At 47.0% G+C, this 15,891-nt stretch overlaps 1 protein-coding gene across 1 annotated transcript in view; it reads left to right on the forward strand.

Annotated features, from left to right (window-relative positions):
* Positions 1–1,885: 1,885 nt before the first annotated feature.
* The window catches only part of OTUD7A (OTU deubiquitinase 7A), a 379,982-nt gene continuing 365,976 nt past the window's right edge, over positions 1,886–15,891 (forward strand). Inside the window, exon 1 of the mRNA XM_065906684.1 lies at positions 1,886–1,999. The gene's annotated coding sequence lies outside the window, so the exon portion shown is untranslated. The remainder of the gene's footprint in view (positions 2,000–15,891) is intronic.

The following is a 15,891-nucleotide window of genomic DNA, read 5'->3' on the forward strand; positions in this document are numbered from 1 at the left end:
AAGAGTCAGACACAACTTAGCAACTGAACAACAACAATACCCAATAATAAAAATAACTATTGATAAATGTGGGTGAATTTCAAAGGCATGATGATGAATGAAGTCAGTTACAAAATGCTGCATGTTGCATAATTCTGTGTGTATAACATTCTTGAAAAGACAAACTACAGCAATGGAGACAATGCAGAATATATCAGTGGTTGCCATATGTCTGAACTTATTAGGGTTTGGGAAGGGTGTGGCTATAAAACAGCAACAAGTGGGAGTTCTTGGGGTTATGTATCTTAATTGTGATGGTGGTTACAGTAACCCAAACTTACAGGGCTTTATATCCAAAAGATCCATTTTACTGTATTTAATAAGTCAAATAAACTACTAAAATGATATATATTTAGTAATTCACATATATACAGATATGGTGTATATATCTAACTCCCTGGTATAGGTACACTTCCCTGGTGTAGGAAATGGCAACCCACTCCAGTACTCTCGCCTGTAAAATTCTATGGGCAGAGGAACCTGATGGGCTACAGTCCATGGAGTCTGCTGAGACTGAGTATATATATAACGTTTAAAAGCAAGCAAGAAATTCTAAACTAAGAGTGAAAGGATTGTCAAGAAATGCATGAGAACAGTACTTCTTGTCCTTCAGTCGCTCAGTCTAGTCTGATTCTGCAACCCCATGGACTGCTGCATGCCAGGTTTCCCTGTCCTTCACTATCTCCTGGAGTTTGCTCAAACTCACCTCCATTGAGTCGGTGATGCTATCCAAACATCTCATCCTCTGTCAGCCCCTTCTCCTCCTGCCCTAAATCTTTCCCAGCATCAGGGTCTTTTCCAGTGAGTCAGCTCTTTGCATCAGGTGGCCAAAGTATTAAGGCTTCAGTTTCAGCCTCAGTCCTTCCAAGGCATATCCAGAATTCCTTTGGGATTGACTGGTTTGATCTCCTTGCAGTCCAAAGGACTCTCAAAAGTCTTCTCCAACACCACGGTTCCAAAGCATCAATTCTTTGGCCTTCTTTACGGTCTAACTCTCACATCTTGAACGTGAATACTGGAAAAACCAGGACCTTTGTCGGCAAAGTAATGTCTCTAGTACTAGTAACCTTTAACATATGGTATTATTTGGAAGAAACGGGCGTAGCTACATTGAGAGGGTGACAACAAAAGTGGGCAGTAACCTGTGGGCCCGCCTTGGCATCAGAGAAAGGAACAGTTCCAAGTCGTGGTGTGAAAATACTTTTAAGAGGAAGGTAAGAAATGGAGAAAAGTCAGAATATCGATTTTAAGAGGCTAAGGGAGCAACTTCAGATGAGATGTGATGCACTGGCTCCAAAGCAGGGCTTGGCAGAAGAGCCCAGACAGGATGGATGGGAGAAAGTTTGAGATCCTGAGAAAGAGTGAGCAGAAAGCAAGAAACGATAAAGGTGGGCGCAGACAGTGCGAGGCAGGCAGACGGGCAAAGGTAGGTTATTTCAGCAGTGTCTTTTGCAGTTTCTGAGGTAGGTACCAAGGGGCACCTGGAAGAGCGAGCGCAGGCGCCTGGGAAGGCAGGCGCCGGAACGCCCGCGAAGGGTGTCCGGTGCTCTCCCGGGAGACCGGGTCTACGGCGCGGGTGGCGGCTGCGAGCACGCGCGCTCGGAGCCGGCCGGCGGGGCGGGGGCGGGGCGGAGGTGGGGCGCGCGCACGTCCACGCGGGGCGAGGGAGAGGCGCGGCAGAGGCCGGTGACGTCAGGGGGCGCGCGCGGCCGCGGGCGGAGCGGAGGGGCGGGCGCAGCGCGCGGCCGCGGGCGGAGCGGAGGAGCGCGAGGGGCGGAGCAGAGCGCGGGAGGAGGCGGGGGAGGAGAGGCCCCCGGACGGCGAGCGGCAGCTGGGGAGGGGGCCGCGGAGCCGGAGCGCGAGAAACAGCTGATCCGGTTTTCCTTAAAGCCAGAGAAAATGGAAGTCGGGTAGCAGCTACTGCGGCGCTGCGGGCTGACTGAGCGGAGCGGCGCGGCAGGTGAGACGGCGCTGGCCGCGGTGCTGCCGGCGGCGGTGGGGCCGGGGCCGCGGGCCCGGCAGGTGCACTATCCGTCCCAGTGCTGCGTTGGGTGCCTCCGCAGCTTCGTGGCGGAGCAGATGGGCGCAGAGGCCGGGCGGCTGCATGTCTGGGGCGCGGGGGTCGCGGGCACAGCGCGGGGCTCGCCGGCGCGTCTGCATTGCGGGCTCGGCTCTGGACCCCGCGGGCGCCGCGGCCACCGGCCCTGGCCCGACGCGGCGCGCGTCTCCGGGCAGGGTGCGGCGCTCCCTCTGGGTCGCGGACGGTGTCTCCTTCGGGCCCCGGAGCCGTCTGCACTGGAACGTGATGACGGGCTCGGGGACACCGGCTCCTCTGTCCGTTGGGCGCACTGGGGTCCCGGGGCGCCGGCGGACTCCCGGGCACGGCCAGGCAGCATCGCGTGAGGCCGCCGGCCGGGTGCCCGGGCCGTGGCTGCGTGGGCCACCGCGGCCCGGTGCGCGGCTCGCTCTTTCCTCTGGGTCTGGCTGGACAGCGGGCGAACGGCTAATGCAATTTGGCTGTGAACCTGGAGGCCTTCCCTGGTATCTTTTCACTGGAGGGGGTAAAATCGCATTTGCTGTGCTTTAAGTGCTCCTTTAAATTCGGGAGATGTCAGTGATGTCATCATTAACAAAAACTTTCCTTCATTGGACACAACCGCCCAAGTGCACCCTCCTCCAGTGCAGCTATTGCAGCCCTTTGAGAATCTTTGCTACAAAATAGATTTGTCTCTGCTCTGTGAACTCACCAACCTTACACAGGTGAAAACGGTTTTTATTTTTGTTTCTTAGCTTGAGGACGAATAGATTCAAGAGAGGCTGAAGGGAAACTTGTTAGATCCTCACAGATCCGAGAATCACTCCATCCATATCACAAGCATCCAGGGGAAAGTCACGCATGACACTTCCATGGCTATTGCCTGGCTTTATCTTTATAACTGAAAGTGAGCCATGAGATGAGAAAAATTAAAAGACATTATATTTGAGGTGGCAGATGATGTGTTCAGAAAAGGTAGACAGTGTGGCCTAGATCTTCACAGGCCTTGATTGCTTCAGGAAAATCTGTAGGTCTTCTGGCTCTCCATCACCACCTCCTCCAGGACTCCCCACCGTGATGGGCCTGGGAGAAGTCTGCTCTGGATAAAGGGGTGACAGCTTCTCTGGGGCCCTCCATGCCTTTCCTGTAGCAGCTGTGTGACCCACCAGCCTGCAAGGCTAATTTAACACCTGAAGAGAGTTGAGAGAGTGCAGAGGCTGGGACTTAACCTGCATGGCACACCAAGTCTGGGGAAATTTCTCCCCATAAATGGGAGCATCGTGCCAGCATTATTGTGTGTGTGAGTGTTCCATTAGTACGGACTGTGATGGGAACAGAAGTAAGCAAGTTCCCAAGACAGTCTGCACTTCTGCTGAAGCCAATCATATTGAAAGGATATTCAATGAGGGACAAAAATATTGACATTTGTGTATTTAATAATTAATGACTTCCTAATTGGTGCAAAGAAGCATACCTTAAATTATTGGTGTGATCATATTGGGTCTGTAAGGAATTTAATACCACAGGCCATGCAAAAGTTTGAGCCTTTTAAAAACCCTGGATTGGTGGGAGGAAAACTGGAAGTAGAGCTTCACCTTAGATTTTGGCATTCAGGGTGGCAGTGGATGGAAACCATTGCATTATGGAGTCTTGCCTCTTGTGGATCTCAGCCTGGGTCCTGTGTGGAGGCCCCTAGCCCTGGTGGAGGCTAGCACAAAAGTTTCGGGAAAGCTGAATTGTCTTTTCTCCCTGTGGAGAAGGAGAGTGGCATGTCCATATGAAGCAGCCATGTGTACGTGGCCTGTCACCTCCTAAAGGTGCCAGATTTATTCACAGTGGCAAGACTGCCTGAGACAGGAAGCCTTATAGCAGAATTGACTCCAAATATACATCTTTTCAGCAACTTTGCCCCCACTGCATATGGTTATTTTAGAAATTGACCTTCTAAGTCATTGCTGAGATTTTTTTCTGTAATTAAAGTAGCCTCAAGTGTGCAAAAATTGGCTTTTAAATCTCTGAGCTATGAACTCTTTAGAAATTGAGTCTGTGAAACCACTCTGACCATACATCCTTTCTTTTTTCCCACCTGTAGACCTGTGAAAGTATTCTTTGTAATTTTTAAAAAATTTAACTCACTCTAGTACTTTTGATAATACAAAGCAAGTGTTTTCACTAAAGCTTGAGATATTAGCCACTGGTTTCCTAAAACATTTCAAAATCCCTCACTTTAAAGCCTCTTCATTCCCCTTTCATGCTTAGACTATCACATCCGATTCTAAGAAGCCAAGATTGCCTTGGCTTTTCTTCTTGTTCCCTTTGAATGTTAAGGTCATTTAATTCTTGTCTTAGGCCCAAAAGATAAAGGCTGAGTCAGCTCCTGAGGGGCCAGCAGGGGGCGTGCTAAATGCATCTTGGCGGGCCTCCACCTGAGCCACCTTGGAAAGGATGGAGGATCCCCAAACTAGAGGTGTGTACCTGTGAGCCCCACGTCTCTGTGTGCCTATCGCCCAAGGGATGGACACTGAAGGAAGGATATGCTTTAAAGAGCCAGAGGTTTGGGCTTCTTGAATGGGTCTCCCTCCATGGGGCAGCTTTAATGGCTCCGTGTCTTTGGAGAGTGATGGTTGGTCCAGTCAGAAGATTCAGTGCCTCCTCAGATAGCAGAAGGGAAAGTGTTGGCTTGGAGAGGACTGACTTGGCCTCACAGAAATCCCTGCCTACATCTTGGTCCTGGAGAGGGCATGATGGTGCCAACCAGGACAGCCAGTGAACGTGTCTCCCATCCCCCAACAATGTTTTCCCTGGGGTTTGACAACTATTGACTTAAACCCCAGGACTCTGTCATTAGCACCTCTCAGGGGGTTTATTTGCTGGCCTTGCCAACATTATTGGCTCAGGGTTTCTCAGATGAAGACAAGCAAATGTTTAATCCATGTATGTGTTTTTACATGAATAAAATGAAACAGGAGAAAAGAGGCAACTGTGCTTTTCACTTGAATGTGCTTAATCTGATTTTAAGTGTGTGCCATCAAGGTTTCTAGTTATGGGGTCCTCCCCAGGTTCCTTGTAGAGCCCAGATGCTGAAGGGTGAGATCACACCTTGAAGGGAATAGATCTTTTACTGGACACCTCTCCAAATGCTACGACTGGATAATTCTTTATACTTCTTATTCTGTCAAAATGCTCTTAGAATTGATCTGTTGATTTTAGAGAGGTAAAAGGAAAAAGTTTTCCAGCTTTGTGCTTCTCTTGGAGCACTTTAAATGGCTGCAGGGAAAGTGCCACTCAATTAAAGACAGGTGGCACCTGATCCTTTTGGAAGCTGTCCATCCCTGAGGATGACCACAGGATATCCTACTCAAGAGGGAATCCTGAGATCCACAGGCTTTTAAAAGGAAGCAAAACATGCTGGTTTCTTTTTATGGTATATCTAATTTGAAAATATTTTACCCTTGGAAACTTGGAAGCAGAGTTTCATTTGCCCTTGATAGACTGCTGCATCCCCCAAGCAGTCTGTGTGTCCGACCAAGAAGAAGATGACTTTAACACAGATGTGACAGAGCCAGTCAGGGAGAAGCTGCCCTCTCATTTTGGGGATGAAGCTCCTTGCCGTTCATAGTAACAGAATGGGTACATGGGTTGAAAACAAGTCATTAAAATTCTGAAAATGAGAGGTTACTGCTGCCATTTTTACCTGCCCAGTTGTGGAGGTGTGTTTAGCTGGCTGGTTTACACATGGTATTTCTTTTGGAGTGGGGGGTGTGTGGGCTGTGGTCAAGGCAGGGGTTAGGAGAGAGTAGATCTTACTTTTCCTTCTGCGTTAGCCATGACCTGCCACCCAGAATGAGGCATGGCCCTGTCATGCTCTAGGACCCTCATGAGAAAAGGAGAAAGTTAACCTCCCATGTCTCCAAGGCCTTATCTAGGGAAGCTGCAGAATTCCACAAACCCCTAGTGCTTGCTATTAGATTTCTGCTATCCACCATCTGACATTCTAAGAAGTCAGATGTACATTCATGCCCATGCAAGTTCTAAATACATTTCTCTTGCATATAAGGTTAAAGTAAACTCTTTTTCTGAATTTGAAGGATTGCGCCTTTCTCCTTGCAAGGAAATATTTTTGGTTTGAACTTAGTTTATCCTTCCATAGTTTTCCTTATAAATGTGATGGATATTTGATGTCTGAGTGAATATGCATGCATAAAATGCAGTATAACTTTTACGAAATACAAAGGGAGACCTCTGAAATTCTTTTTCTTTTCTGCTCAGTGTTTCATTCAATTGTTTTATTAGATCAGCAGTTTCTCACGATGCTAAGGATGGATGTGGGTGGACCACTCACCCATCCCTCCATGAGACTCAGTCTCTCAGTTGCTGAGATGAGTGTAGGAGCAGATGTCCTGGTTTGCCCCTGCCAACGTGAGTCTTGCTACTGCTATGAAGGCCCCCCAGCTCTGCTGCCCCTTAGGCTGACACACCCATGGTTTACCCAGATCATCTCTGTGGTTCCATTTTAGAAGTTGCCTATGATGTGGGGCTCCCCAGATACTAGAGTACGCCCAGGGCTGGCCTGGCAGGACTGTGGAAGAGACCCCACGATGGACCACATCCTGGGATGTGATGTGCCTCCTTCCATGAAGGCCACCCTAACCCCGAAGACTGAGTCAGTACCCTTTCATCTTGGGGGTCCAAAGACCACGGTTCCAATCCATTTCCCCACACTTCTTATAGTGATGAGTTGAAGCTTTGGGAATATGTGTATTATCAAAATATGAGGCAACACTTTTGCATGTGTAATTCTTCATGCCTTAAAAGGAATTGTCCAGCATCCAAGATGTATATTGTTCACTTTTTCTTTTTGTTAATTGAAATATAGTTAATTTACAATGTTGTTTAATTACTTCTGTACAGCAAAGTGATTCAATTATATATATGTACATATGTATATACATTCTTTTTTATATTCTTTTTCCATTATGGTTTATCATAGGATATTGAATATAATTCTGTCTGCTATACAATAGGACCTTATTGTTTATCCAGTCTATATATTATGGTTTGCATCTGTTAACTTCTGCCTCCCAACTCATTCATCACCCAAGCCCCTTCTCCTTGGCAACCATCAGTCTGTTCTCTATTTCTGTGAATCCATTTCTATTTCATAGATAAGTTCATTTGTATCATATCTTAGATTCCATGTATAAGTGATATCATATGGTATTTGTCTTCGTCTTTCTGACTTTACTTAGTATGATAATCTCTAGTTGCACACTTTTTCTTCTTAAAGTGGAGTATCTTTTGCCAGTCTTTTAAATAATATCATGCTATCTCTTGAATCATCCCTGAATAGAAAAAAAGATGGATGAGTTGCCAGCTGACTTGGACAGTATGACAAGCTGTGTGACCTTGGGCACAGTCCCAAGTGGCCCCCCAAGAGGAGAATCTCTTCTCTGGTTTTGTGTAAGTTTGGGGGGGAGAAGCAGATGAGTGTGCAGTGAGTCCTTCAATTCTAAAGCGATCGATGATTCCAATAGAAGGAAGTAGGAGGCGGCGTGCCCATCTCATTTACCACGAACCCATTGCCCTCTCTTGTCACTGTTGTCAGTTGCTGGGTTTACAGTCAACATTTGTAACTCAAGTCCCAGCTTCAATGAACTTGCTTTTAACTTTTTTTGTAGAGGAAGAAGGAGGCATGGGTAAGAATGGAGGACCTTCTTTGGCTTAGTGATTCTTGTTGTTTACCTGGAATTGTCAGCCAGTTCTGTTAAAACAGGCTCAAGGAGGTTCCTCCGAGTCAGGTAGACTACAGACCCCCTGAGACTTGGGCTGCATCTCCTACCTCTAGCAGGCCCCTCGGTCTCATCAGATAGATTGTTATAGAACACACTTTCTTACTCTCGGAGTTGATGGAAGATTAGTCTTGCACATGGACAACTCGTGGGTGGAGGGAGAGGAAGGAGAAAAGCATTCCAGAGGTGGGGTCCTGCTAGTCCCATGTCTGTGAGGGGCAGTGACCATGGCCGGAGGCCCCACCAGCATGGCATTTACCCTTGGCTTTACCCTTGGGGGAAGTGTGTGGCTAAACTCTGGGTCTGCACTGCTCTCCTCACCCTGAAAGAGCCCCCTGGCAGGGCCGGCTGCTGTTCTTGGAGCAGGTCTTTGGCCTCTGAGACCAAGGGGCATCCTCTTGTCATTGGTGTTGAATGTGGTGCAGGGCAGAGAAGTCTCTGTGGCTCCTGAGGGACAACACAGGCCCCCATGGGAGGAAGTGGCTCTTTTGCAAGCCCTGTCACTTGCTAGGTCACGTGAAAGCCCTGTGGCTGTTTCACTTGGCACTGTGGCTGCATAATTATTGGTAGGCAAATTGAAAGGCCGCACTGGATCTCTTGGGAGCCTGTGGCCTGGACTTGCAGGGATGGTTTGCACTTTGTGTCCACATCTCTTGATTATTTCATTTGTAAAGTCTGTCTGGACTGAGGTGCTGACTGTGACCTAGGCCCTCAGGGTTCCCTGGTTCAAAGTGGCCGGCAGACTCTAGTTTATCAGGCCTGGCATGTGTGGGCAACCTCCATCTCTCCTGGGTCATCTACCCGCGCTGCCCATGACTGACAGCATTTCCTAAGGTTTCTTCCACCCAACTCCACTTATCCCATGAACAGTCTGGAGGGCCCTGTGTTCAGAAAGACATTGTCACATCATGTATGTAAGGCTTCCGGGATTTGGGAGGGGTGATACAGGCAAGAAATTCCACTGTTTCAAGTTAGAGGTTTGTTATAAGATGCTGTGCTGCTGCATTTAAATTAAGAGATACTGTGGAGGTGGCAAACACAACAGTAAAGCAAAACACATGAAGTTTTTTGGTTCCTAGTGCATATAAAAGTTACATTTACACCACCATCCTATCATGTATTAAGTGTGCAATAGCATTATGTCTAAATATATACCTATATATACACCCCTTAATTAAAAAATACTCTATGGCTAAAAAAAATGCAAGCTATCATCTGACAATACAGGGTTGCCACAAACCTTTAGTTTCTTTAAAAAAAAAAAATGCAGTATCTATGAAGTGCAGTCAAGTGAAGCAGTGGAAGGAGGTCTGCCTGTACTAGGCTGTGGGGTGACTGGAGGGCCCGGTGGGAAACGTGGCCATGGAGGAGCGTCTGTGTGTGACCCCTGCAGGTCAAGGCGGGCCTGCTGGGGGAGACTCCCAGCTTCTGGACCAGGCCCCCACCTTGGGCATCTCTCTAGTCCTCTGTTTCACAGGTGAGGTGGAGACAGGTAGCTGCTTGACCTCTGATACCTCATTCAAGTCCATGATTCTGTGCCCAGTAATCCCCTCCTTCTCTCCTAGTGCTGACTAATCAGGGGAAAGAAAGGCTCACTCATTGCTGGGAGAGAACAGCTAGGGAAAATTAGGCATCTCTTAGGAATACTTGTATCCGTTTCTCATGCTGAGGAGAATACAGAGCATTTGAAGAAGGATTTATAGTTAGAAACGGGCTGTGTGGTCAGCATCCCTCCTTCTGACTGTGAGGCTCCGAGGAGAAGGCTGTGCCCCAGCCTGTTCAGAACAGACTCTCCGTGTGTGTTTATGAGATGCATTCACTAGTCCTATGGGAATTAAACTTAGAAATTTAATTATTCTTTCTAGAATTATTTAGCTCCCATGAGTTCAAAAGTGTTAGAGTTGAGAATGCGGCTCATGTCAAATTTGACACATTTTCAAACTTGAGCCCCCCAGTTTGGCAGTGAGCAAAAAAAAAACCCCCAGCAAATTATTTACCGATTCACCATGATGCGGCACACTGCTAGAGTGTCATTCTCTGGGGAGGTATAGTTCTATCTTTTCCATATATGTGTCACAGACACTGTATGCAGTCTTAGGGAATATTAGCTACATCTATTTGATAAGGAAAACAACTGCATTCCTGATTTCTTTTAAAATTGAAATATAATTGCCTTACAATGTTGTGTTAGTTTGCACTCCAGATTTTGAAAAACCCTCCTCCCCACCTCCCTTTACCTGTCTGGGGTGCGGAGCCTTAAAGAAGGCAGCAGTCCGCATCATCCGTGCAGCTCAGCCTGGGGAGCGGGTGTGACCGCAAGGTTAGTACTTCCCCTGGGACTCCCTCCATATGCTGACAAATGTTCTGCCCTCTCTGGTCCCCTGAGCAGCGCTGCCCTCTTGCTCCCTGCCACACCTCTCTCCTGGGCCTGTCTTCCTGCTCTGGAGAGCCTCCAAGGGGCTGCTGGTGCCCCCAGACCTCGCCCTGAGCAAGATTCCTTACTACCCACCTCCCTTTTATTTCAGTTTGGCAAGAGGATGAGATCTACCTGACTTCCCGTAACAGAACCATGACACCATAATGGACAAGTCTGTCCCCATGATATTGAGTGGGAAAGTGATGCTTTCTGGATAAAGTATGCGAGGACTTTTTTTTCTTTTAAGTAATTAATAAGACTTCTCTGTCACCATCCTCTCTTGGTGTTCTCTTGCCTGCAAAAGTTGCCCAAGAAGGGACCACTGTACCTATGATGGTAAAGTGGAGGTTCATGATTCAACACTGCAGCTTTAGTGAAACAGCCCTTTATGAGGGTGGAAGATTGGTGGTCACTCCCCTCCCTTCCCACACCCTGAGTGAGGCCAGGTGTGGGGCCCTGAGGATGGGCATTACTGAGAACAGGCTTTCGATCAAGTAGTAACCTCTGTGGTAAGATGATGCCCAGGGCACTAGAAAGTCTGGTGTTTGAGAGTGTGTCTGGTGGCTCAGATGGTAAAGAATCCACCTACAATGCCGGAGACCTGGGTTCAATCCCTGGGTTGGGAAGATCCCCTGGAGTAAGGAACCCATTCCAGTATTCTGGCCTGTAGAATTCCATGGACAAAGGAGCCTGGCAGGCTACAATCCATGGGGTTGCAAAGAATCAGACATGACTGACTACTTTCACTTCCCTTTTACTTGGAGCAGTCTGGAGACCAAACCCCTCTGGCCAAGCCCCACAGTTTACATTCTTCCCTTAAACTAACCCTAACAGAGAAGAGAAGAAGCAGAGACATTTTCTGATCAGGAGAGGGTGTTGGCCATCCACTCCCCATCGTGATGAAACAACCTGTCTAAATGCATAGAGCTGCCAAGCTTGCAGCAGGGACGACTGGGTTCCTCATGTTCCTCCCACCACTTCTTTGTGTTGCCCAAGAGATGCGCAGTGACATTTTGTCCTGGGTTCCTGGTGGCATCCTTGGACTAGTGGGCAACAGCATGAGAAAGCACCTTTGACATAGAGATCTGGGTGCCGCAACAACAGACCTCCTCTGAGGGTCCTGGGTACTGGCCTGGGCTGAGCATGAGTGACATAAGGAACAATGGGGCCCTGCATGATCACTGAGGTGGCTGTCAGGCTGGAGGGGAGGTCACACCCACAACCTCCCCTTTGGACTCTCTGAAAAGCAGAGTATGTTGGGGACAGAGGACCCCATGGGAGTGGCTGGACAGAGCAAGTGCAAGACCATAGGATGGTCAGAGTAGGGGTCTGATTGGGATCCACACCACTCAGTGCCCTGAGCATGGGGGTCCATCCAGCAGACATACACCGGCTAACCTGGGTCAGGTACTGAGAAACACGCAGGGTACTGGGGCAAACACAACCCCTGGGGAGGATGTGGCACAGCACCAGGGAATGGGCACACAGCCTCATGCCTGCTGGGTCCCCCAAAAAATTTCCACAGCCTGACCATAGTTGAGCTCTGCATGCATGCAGCCTGTGGGTTATCACATTTTTAGTCTTTCAGTCTTTATGAGTACATAAAATGTACTCATCTAATTTAGCTTAATTTAATTATGAAGGATTTGCTGAATTTAAGCTCAATGTCTTCTAACTTGGAGTTCTCAGCATGTCCCTTCCTGGGCTGGTGGGCCAGCGTGTAGTAGTCCCAGAGTATGCAGTGGCTGGCCCATCACAGGGTTTCTCCCTTCTGTTTCCAGGGTTATCTCTCTCTGAACTTGACACCAGCACCTGTCCACCAGCCTCTGTGGTCCTCACAACAACCCAGCGTGGTACCTGGGCTGGCCCTTGAGCAGGAAGCAGCGTCCCTCTATCCACGCCCTGACATGTGGGTTAGGCAGATACTCAAAAAGAAGAATTAGTTAGGGAGAAGCTATAGTCTCCATTCAGACCCTGTAAAGTTAGGGGGAAACTCTGAAATGTGTTTGCCAGCTGCTGTGAGTGGTATCAGCTCAGTTCTGCTCTGAAAGATGACTGAAGTGTGAGCCCCCACTTCTTTCCTCACCCTCCCATTCCTCCTGTCTCATTGTTTATGTTTCCTTCCTTCCATGGTCTAGACACATGCTATTTGCCCTCTCATAGGTAACCTCAGTTTCCAGTTACCTGGTCTTTGTGCTACATTTAGATGGATTCCAGGATCACACAGTACTGGTCCTTTATTAGTAATTCTAGAGGAATTATCAGAGCCTTTCTTTCAATTCCTCTTTCAGTTGTTGGAGTTCATTGTAGAGTTTGTGGATTGTGATCCCCCACTGTCTTCTTAAATGGTTCATGACCCTCAGTGGAGAATTTTTGCAAGCTCCAAAGTATCTCTTGCATGAGTATAAAACTCTTGAGTCCCACCTTCCCTTTAAAACTTTATAAAAATATTTCTGTCTTTTAGCATTGAGGATTATTATTAAGATATCTGAGCTCAGCCTGTCTTCTGCCTGGATGTTCATATGATTCTTTTGATTCATTAACTTCTCTAGGCTATTTCTGTATGTTCATCTTTCTGTTATCACTTTTTTTGTTTTGTTTTGTTTGGGTCTTTATTTAAAAAAATTTTTTTCCATTTATTTTTATTAGTTGGAGGCTATTACTATAAAGACCAATACAGTATACTAACGCATATATATGGAATTTAAAAAGATGGTAACGATAACCCTATATGCAAAACAGAAAAAGAGACACAGATGTAAAGAACAGACTTTTAGACTCTGTGGGAGAAGGTGAGGGTGGGATGTTCTGAGAGAATAGCATTGAAACAAGTGTACTATCAGGGATGAAACAGATCACCAGCCCAGGTTGGATGCATGTTATCACTTTTTTTAAAAAAACTGCACATAGTAGATCCCGTCATCTGACAGAGACAAGTCACTTTATCTGCGTAGTGTTTCTTCTGTGTCTTATATATGTCATCTCTTTGACAAACTCGGTATTTCGCTTACTTTGCCATTTCATTTGCTTGTGTCTTGGTTGGTTGATTGTGTTTATTTTGTTTTTTAATGGCTTCTAATGTGCTCATGACTGAAGTGTGAGCCCCCCCCCACTTCTTTCCTCACCCTCCCATTCCTCCTGTCTCATTCCTGCCCCATTTATTTTCTTTTTCTCCATTTCTTTCCCAAGCTCTTGTCTTTCTGTTGTTTAATAATTTCTTCTTTGATTTTTAAAAATCTTTTTAGGAACATACAGTCATCAGGATAAAGGCCTCAAAGATGTCAATATCCCAGTCTCCAGAATCTGTGAATATATTGGGAGAATTGGAATTGGAAAAGTAAAATTGAATATGGAATGAAGATTACTAATCATCTGACTTCAAAGTAGTGGGATTATCCTGGGTTATCCTAAGTGGGCCCAGTGTAATCAGAGGGTACGTGAAAGGGGTAGATGAAGGATCAGAGAGACGTCAGCACAAGAAAGACCAGTCCTGATGTTGTTGGCCACAAGAGGCCATGATTCAATGCGTGCGTGTGGCCTCCAGACTGGACACGGCAAGGAAAAAGGGGCTTCCTGCAGTGGCTGGAGTCATGAGCCCCCCCCCCATGATATTCATGTCCCAACCTCCAGAACCTGGGAATATGTTCATTTATTTGGAAAAGGAGGCTATGCAGATGTAATTGAATTAAGAATCTTGAGTTGGGGAGATTGGTCTGATTTTTCCAGGTGGGCCTGAATAACCCCAAGAGAAGCAGGAGGAGCAAAGTCAGAGCAGACCTGAAGATGGACTCAGAGGTCAGGGATGCAGTTTCTGGAAGGGGAACACCAGCCGAGGAATGGGTACAGCCCCTGGAAACTGCATGGTGGAGCCTTCTCCCCTGGAGCCTCCAGAGGGAACACCGTCCTGCAGTACCTTGGCTTCAGCCCAGTGAGACCCATTTCAGACGCCTGATCTCTAGAACTGTAGGATGATATGTTCTTGTTTAACTCACCAGATTTGTTGTGATTTGTTTCAGCAGTAACAGGAAACTCACAGAGACTGTAGGGGAGTATGTTATTACAAAAGTTCTTCACTGTTTCCCTCTGAAGCTTTCCCCTGGGTCTAGAAGTGTTTACCCTCCTCCTCCATCCCATTCTAAGCCTTATTCCTGAGTTGGTTACTTTGTGACTTTAGTCAGTGCTTACTTGAAGAATGCCATAGGGTTGTACTTTGTTTCAAGTTTATAGTCTAAAATGCAAGAATATACTCTTCAAGTATATTTCTTTTGCCCAGTTAGGAGCTGCGGTTCCCCAACTCTTCATGAATAAATTGGGTGTAAATCGGCTCCTAGCAGGCCTCTGTGTCATGTATTTGCTAACTGCCTCTGTCTCTATACCAGGCCAAATCCACAGGCCACAGTCTACCTAGTGGTTCTGCTCCCATGTCCACGTGATCCTTTGCAAGCTGCCATCACAAGGTCTTTATCTCCCCAGGGGTCAGGAGTGGGGCACTGGCTTGCTGTGTCTTTTCCTGATTCCATTGGTCTGGTCCACCCACGGATTTGTGTGCTCTGCTTGTGTCTGTTTTCTTGATTTGTTGAAAGTGGTATATATTTTTCTATTTCTCTGTCTCCCTTTTCATTGTTTTGAGGGCTTTCAGAGAAAGTGTGGAGGAGTAAACCATTCACTGGAAACTACTTTCTGGTGAGTGCTGGTGTAGATGCTGAGGGATTTTACTCATCATCTTTGGGGAGCTGCTTGTGCTTAGAGAGAGAGAAATGGGTCGCCATTACTCTTGGGGGCTGGGCATTGTTTAGCATTTGTGGCTTTGGGATTCCTTTTCCAAGATTTTTTGGAACCCTCCAGAACCCTTTTTGTGTAAAAGCCCTTCCATTAGATTAGACAAACTATTGTATAAAAGATTTGGCCTCCCAGGCTAGCAGCCTGGGAGAAGGCAGGAGACAAGTGCCACACCTGACCTCTAGCCCAAGGCTTCCCTACCTCTGGGGCCAGATCCTGCCCCTGCCGTGCCCCAGCAGCCTTGGACTCACTGCTTGTGTCTCTGAAATCTGTGTGGCTTTTTGGATGTTAATCAATAAAGCCTGAATGAACACTTGCTGCTTTAATCACTAATGAATATTAAATTAATGCTGTAATCCCTAAACAGTAGAATAGCCTCCAGTTATTGCCGTGTGTTTCTCTGACATTATTCGGTTTAAATCTCACAGTCATCCTGTGAGGCAGGTGTCACGGTTCAGCCTCACTTGGCCGTTAAGCCAGGTTGGAGTGCCTGGAGATGCCGTTTGTCTGTCTTAGAAGCACAGGCTGCCTTCACCAAGGTTAGACCTGGTCCTTGACACCCAGGGAGTGTGTACTTACTTTGTTGGGTTGAGTTGAAGCTTATGAACTTCTTTAATTCTTTTACAAGCTCTTTGTGTGTGCAAATCTGTTGGCCCCAAATATGTTTGGAACAGCTTCCTTGTAGTAATATTAGATTCATTTGTTTTAATTATTGAATTTTAAATAGTTATATGTTAACAACCCTCAGTTGTGAAGTGTTTTTGTCATTCAAAACCCATGGCGACTTAAAAGTAGGAAGCCCTAAATTCTGAGGAATGAGGATTCATGAGGAT

Source organism: Muntiacus reevesi, chromosome 15 (genome assembly GCF_963930625.1).
Source record: "Muntiacus reevesi chromosome 15, mMunRee1.1, whole genome shotgun sequence".
NCBI classification, from domain to species: domain Eukaryota; kingdom Metazoa; phylum Chordata; class Mammalia; order Artiodactyla; family Cervidae; genus Muntiacus; species Muntiacus reevesi.